Below are 6000 nucleotides of genomic sequence, written 5' to 3'. Positions count from 1 at the left end.
TCTGCCGACTGCTGTTTCCCTGCTTCCATGTCACGACAAGGTGCGGCATGATGATGTTGGCATAAGACGTGGCCGTCGCAAGCAACACACCAGCTGTCTTCAAGTGTCGGACGACGCAGCAACTCACTACGCATGACAACCGTCATGGTCACCGCAACGACACACAACCGGTGAGTCGTGGTGCATGAGTGCTAGGCACATCCTTATATATAAGGACAAACGACTTCGCGAACTCTAGTCCGTGTGTATGTAAAGCGTCTGTATCGTGTTAGCGTGTCTGTATAAGTCTGTGTTTTGTGTAACAAGCTCCCGCCTGCCATGTCATTATTAAAGGATCCTGGGCCAAAGAGAAACAGCGAGTTTGTTTTCCATCACAATGACCTACATGACACCCGTCATGAGCTTCATATCATGATTCTGAGGAGTTCCTTTAGCTAGGCCTAAGAACCTTAAGGCAGAATACTTAGTCATGATCATGACTATGGCTTTGACCATCAATCTTTTGCCTTTTCCTTCACTTTATACCACATCCGAACTCATTACTTTGGGTTTTTACTGTTATTCTACGTTCGCTGAGTAAGACATTTTTGCTGAGTCATGGTCATGACTATGGCTTTAACTACCATCCTTTAGTGTTTCCCTCACATAGTACCCATGTAGGAACCCATTTACAGTGGTATTTAAGTGTTAATCATTTTTGCTGAGTCACTGTCGTTTTCGCTGAGTCATGCTCATGACAGAGCGTGAGATCTCCCGGCTTTTTCATATAGGATCTGTTTCTAGCCTCTTGTATAGGATCTTGTATAGATCCTGGAGATAGTGTTAGTGTTGTCTAAAAAATGTGCATTCATTCCAAAGATAGACCCTGATACTGGTGGTAAGAGGAGCATTCTCACATTCTTCTAGCGTTTCCATCACTTAGACCCCCGTGTGAACCCATTTCAGTGGCTTTTGAGTGTTAATATTTTTGTTGAGTCATGCTCATGACTATGACTTCTACTATCATCTCTTAGTGTTTCCTTCGCTTAGTATCCACGTCAGAACCCATTTTAGTGGTTTTTGAGCGTTAATCTTTTGTCGCTAAGTCATGCACATGACTGTGGCTTCTACCACCACCCTTTAGTGTTTCCTTCACTTAGTAAGCACGTCAGAACTCATTTTGGTGGTTTTCGAGTGTTAATCTTTTTGCCGAGTCATTGTCATTTTGTTGAGTCATGCTCATGACTATCACTTCTACCATCATCCTTTAGTGTTTCCTTCACTAACCCACGTTACAACCCATTTCTGTGGTTTTTGAGTGTGAATCTTTTTTCGCTGAGTCATTTTCATTTGTTTCGAGTCATGCTCATGACCGACTTCTAGTATCATTTAGTGTTTCCTTCCCCTTAGTACCCACGTCCGAACTCATTTCAGTGGTTTGTAAATGTTAATTTTTTTTCCCTGGGTCATTGTCATTTCAGGTGGCTGTTTCATGACCTACATGATACGCATGTCATGAAATTCATGTCAAGACATGTCATTTATGTTCGCCATACACTATTGCCCTACAATGCCAATTTTGGTGCCTACCAAGTTAACGAAACGACTATAAGAGCACCAAGACATAGGCAGCCAGATAGATAGATATATAGATAGATAGACAGAGAGATTGATCGATATAAAGAACTGATTTTGTATCAGTTCTGTATAGGTTTTGCTTGGTGGGGCCGTTCGCCTTTGATTTTGCAGAACAGGTCCCAGTCCACTTACGTGTACTTCCTGGGTGGTTTGGGGATTACGCGCACTAGGAGTTCCAGAATACGGTGATCGCTGCCCAAGTTCTCTTGGAGGTTGTCCCATGTGCCTTCTGCGCTTTGGAGAAAAGCGAGGTCGGGTGTCATGTCACGACTGACCGAATAGCCAATTCTGGTAGGGAGCCTGGGATCTGTAATCAACGTTAGGCCGAGCTCCACAGCGGCGTTAGCTAGGTTCGTGCCCTTGGTGCTTGAGTAACCATATCCCCATTCCGTGTTGGGGGCGTTAAAGTCTCCCGCGACTATCAGGGATGCGTCTTTCGCAGAGGGTACCGCGGCGACCAGGAGCGCCCTGAAATCCCTTCTATCCGCTGGGGAACTGTATATGTTAAGAATAAATATGTTGGCGTTGCTTGTTCTGCTCGGTATGATTTCTAACAGTTGAGCTTCGAGTCCTGTCTTGTATGAGGGAACATCGTGCATTATAAACGAGATGTTTTTCCTAATTAGAATGGCGATACCTCTAACTCTTTCCCCCTTGTACGCTATTGCGCAGTAACCTGGGAAGGAGATTTCTTCGCCGCTTAAGGTTTCTTGTAACAGAATCGCGTGCGGTTTATACGCTATTGATCTGATGAGTTGTACTAGGGGGGCGTTGCGCCTCTGGAAACTCACACAATTCCACTGCCAAAATCTTTAGGTCTTTTGCGTTCGCTATTTTGATTATTGGGGATGACAGAATGGCCCTTTCTCACCGTTTCCGAGATTTCGGATTTCTTGTGGTTGCTCTGCTGACGCCAAAGTTCTGCCTCTGGGCTGGATCTTGGGTCTTTCTAAGTGTGTAATTCTTTCCTCTATCCTGGAGAACAGCTCCATAATTCGCTTTTCGAAGGAAGCTAGTCTGGTAGTTAGCTTGCCTCTGATGCGCATAGTTGTGACGGCTGGCCCGATGGCACCGGCATCAGTCGGGGTCTCATCCGGGTCCGCCATTTCCTCCTCCTCGTCCCCTTCCGTCTCGCTGACTTCTTTGGGGCTGGGGGCTTTGCGTTTGACTTTACCCACTAGCGGGCGTGCTTCTCCGATTGTGACCTCATCGCGATTTGTGATTTGCGCCTTAACGCTGTTTAGTGCCTTGCAGAGCTCGTTAAGTTCTCTCCCGAGCTGTCGATTTTCTGCCTCGAGTGCCTGACAGTGGGAACCGCACGCATGCTCTGGCTGTGCCTTACCGACCGCCTTCTGCCTTGATGTACTGGGCGATCATCCAGTACCCTTGACCTTGTTGGACCAGGTGGTTCGCTTCGCCGAACGAGAACGGAACCTGGATCGGGATCTGGAGGTCCCTTGGCCGATTCTTGAGCTGGAACGCCTCCTGGAGCGAGAGCGCCCCCTGGAGCGGGTACGCCCACCTGTTTGCGAGCGTTCTTGCGTCGCCGAGAAGCCGAATGAGGCCGCAGATGTTGAGCCCCTCCTAATGTAGGTGCTGCTGACGTCAATGTTGTCTCCTCCGGCCATCTACGCAACTCGCTCTCTTTGCCGTCGCCTTCTGCGCCGACGCCTTACGATGTAAGGGATCTAGTAACGCGTATGCACGCGCGATCCCCAGCGACATGGGGGCCGCCGCATGTCTCGCACTTGGGCGAGCATTGGTGCTTCTCCTCGTCATTGTTAAAGTTTTGATCTTTCCGCAGCCGCGGCACTTGTTCCTTTCCTCTTCGCTTTAAAACAATCAGGTAAACAATCATCAATCAGGTAATCGAGAAATCTGCGGAGTAAAATCAACCTCTCTATATGGCTTTCATAGATTATGAAAAGGCATTTGATTCAGTAGAGATAGCAGTAGTCATAGAGGCATTGCGTAATCAAGAAGTACAGAAGGGATACGTGAATATCTTGGGAAATATCTACAAAGATTCCAAAGCTACATTGGTTCTCCACGAGAAAAGTTGAAAATTACCTATCAAGGCAAGGAGACAGAATCTCTTCCACGCTACTCACTGCATGCTTAGGAGTGAACATCAACGGCGAATATCTCAGCAACCTTCGGTTTGCAGATGGCATTGTCCTATTCAGCAACAATGCGGACGAATTACAACAAATGATTGAGGACCTTAACCGAGAAAGTGTAAGAGTGGGGTTGAAGATTAATATGCAGAAGACAAAGATAATGTTCAATAGCCTGGCAAGGGAACAAGAATTCAGGCTCGCCAGCCTCTAGAGTCTGTAAAGGGGTAAGTTTATCTAGGCCAATTAGTCACATGGGATCCTGATCATGAGAAGGAAAGTTACAGACGAATAAAATTGCGTTGGAGTGCATACGACAGGCATTGCCAAATCCTGACTGGGAGCTTACCACTGTCGTTGAAAAGTAAAGTCTACAATCATTGTATTCTACCGGTGCTAACATATGGGGTAGAAACCTGGAGGTTAACAAAGAATATCTAGAACAAGTTAAGGACCGCACAAAGAGCGATGGAACGAAAAATGTTAGGCCTAACGTTAAGAGACAGGGAGAGAGCGGTGTGGATCAGAGAGCAAACAGGGATAAACAATATTCTAGTTGACATTAAGAGGAAAAAATGGAGCTGGGCAGGCCATGTAATGCGTAGCATAGACAACCAGTGGACCATTAGAGTTAAAAAATGAATGCCGAGAGAAGGGAAGTGCAGTCGAGGTCTGCAGAAAGCTAGGTGGGGTGATAAAGTTAGGAAATTTGCAGGTGCAAGCTGGAATCAGCTAGTGCAAGGCGGGGGTAATTGGAGATAGCAGGGACAAAGGTATCGTGCCTTCGTCCTGCAGTTGATGATGGTAATTTTTGAAATAGCCCTATTTTCTCTTCCGTCTCTCTCCACTTCGATAAAAAGTGATTCATATCACCTTTAAAAAAAAGTTTCCTCACACATCACGGGACAAAACTAAGTTAAACACCATCGTTCGTAGCGCTCAAGAAGAAAGAAAAATAGGGAGGTGAACCTGATGAGCGCCCAGTTTACTACCCAACAACCAGGTTAAGGTGGTTAAGGGATCAAAATAGAGGAGCGGACTACTGAAATGAAATATAGGCATCAATTAATGTATTGGCGGGGAGGTCGAGAGGCAAGGCATCAAATGGAGTGATCGGGTCGGGAAGTTAGAGCACTGGCTTATGCAATGAATTTTTAACTAGGTTGGCAATTGCAACTGCCCAAACGAAGAGAAAGTGCCCAGACAAGAATGGGAATCCACCTTTTATTTCTGATGTGTAGACACTTGTCGCTGCTCTGCGACCTGAAAAAAAAAAAAAAAAAACAAATGAAGTCACTGGCACAGTGCATGAAGCTGTACGACATAGAAACGTACAGCAGGACACAAGTAAACATTCCCACAGATCTAGGCAAGCCTTAAGAAAATGCACGTCTTAGACAGCGAACAGCCTATTCCCGCATTCCTTACGTCTCACCTCAGCTTCGTACCAATTCCTTAATTCCCAAGTAATCACTAACATAGGAGTGCCAGCGGTGTCGCTGCACAACTCATAAGACCACTTCGGAACTGCATCGTTGTGCAACTCGTATTATAATTCGAACTCAGAGTTCCGCAGTATTAACCAAAAAATTAAATTATGGTGTTTTACGTGCGAAAACCCCGATGTGATTATGAGGCACGCCAAAGTGGGGGACACCGGAAAATTGGACCACCTGGGGTGCTTTAACGTGCGCCTAAATCTAAGTACATGGGTGTTTTCGCATTTCGCCCCCATAGAAATGCGGCCGCCGTGGCCGGGATTCGATCCCTCAACCTCGTGGTCATCAGCCCAACACCAGCGGTATTGACCAACGCAGCTCGTTATAGGTTTCAGACGAAGCTATGCCGATTTCATATACCCAAGCAAAGTTGCTGCTGTGTACCAGCTCCTGTTATCTTGCGTTAAAATGTATGCTGGTCAGAGCCGCAGATTCGTTGGCGTGAGATTAAGAAAAAACAAGCACCCCTTCTCTAGTTCACTGTACTGCCACTTAGCGGAGCATTGAAAAAAACTGTGGCTGTACCCCTCTTTTCTGTCACACTAACATTCTCACCTGTGGTATAAAGGTTACAAACAGGGATAAGGTGCCTCAGGAAAGCTGGCCAATGTTTCGATAGGACCTATCTTCGTCAAAGACCTTTGAAGAAGAAAGGTTCTCATATGAGAATGTTTGCCAGCCTTTATGAGGCACCTTATCCCTGTTTTTAGCTTTTATACCGCAGTGAACTACTCCATCTGCCGGCACCTTTCTGGATTTCGAACATT

The sequence above is a fragment of the Dermacentor silvarum genome, chromosome 7 (assembly GCF_013339745.2).
Source record: "Dermacentor silvarum isolate Dsil-2018 chromosome 7, BIME_Dsil_1.4, whole genome shotgun sequence".
Lineage (NCBI taxonomy): Eukaryota > Metazoa > Arthropoda > Arachnida > Ixodida > Ixodidae > Dermacentor > Dermacentor silvarum.
The sequence above is the reverse complement of the archived record's forward strand: the minus strand, read 5'-3'. Positions refer to the sequence as shown.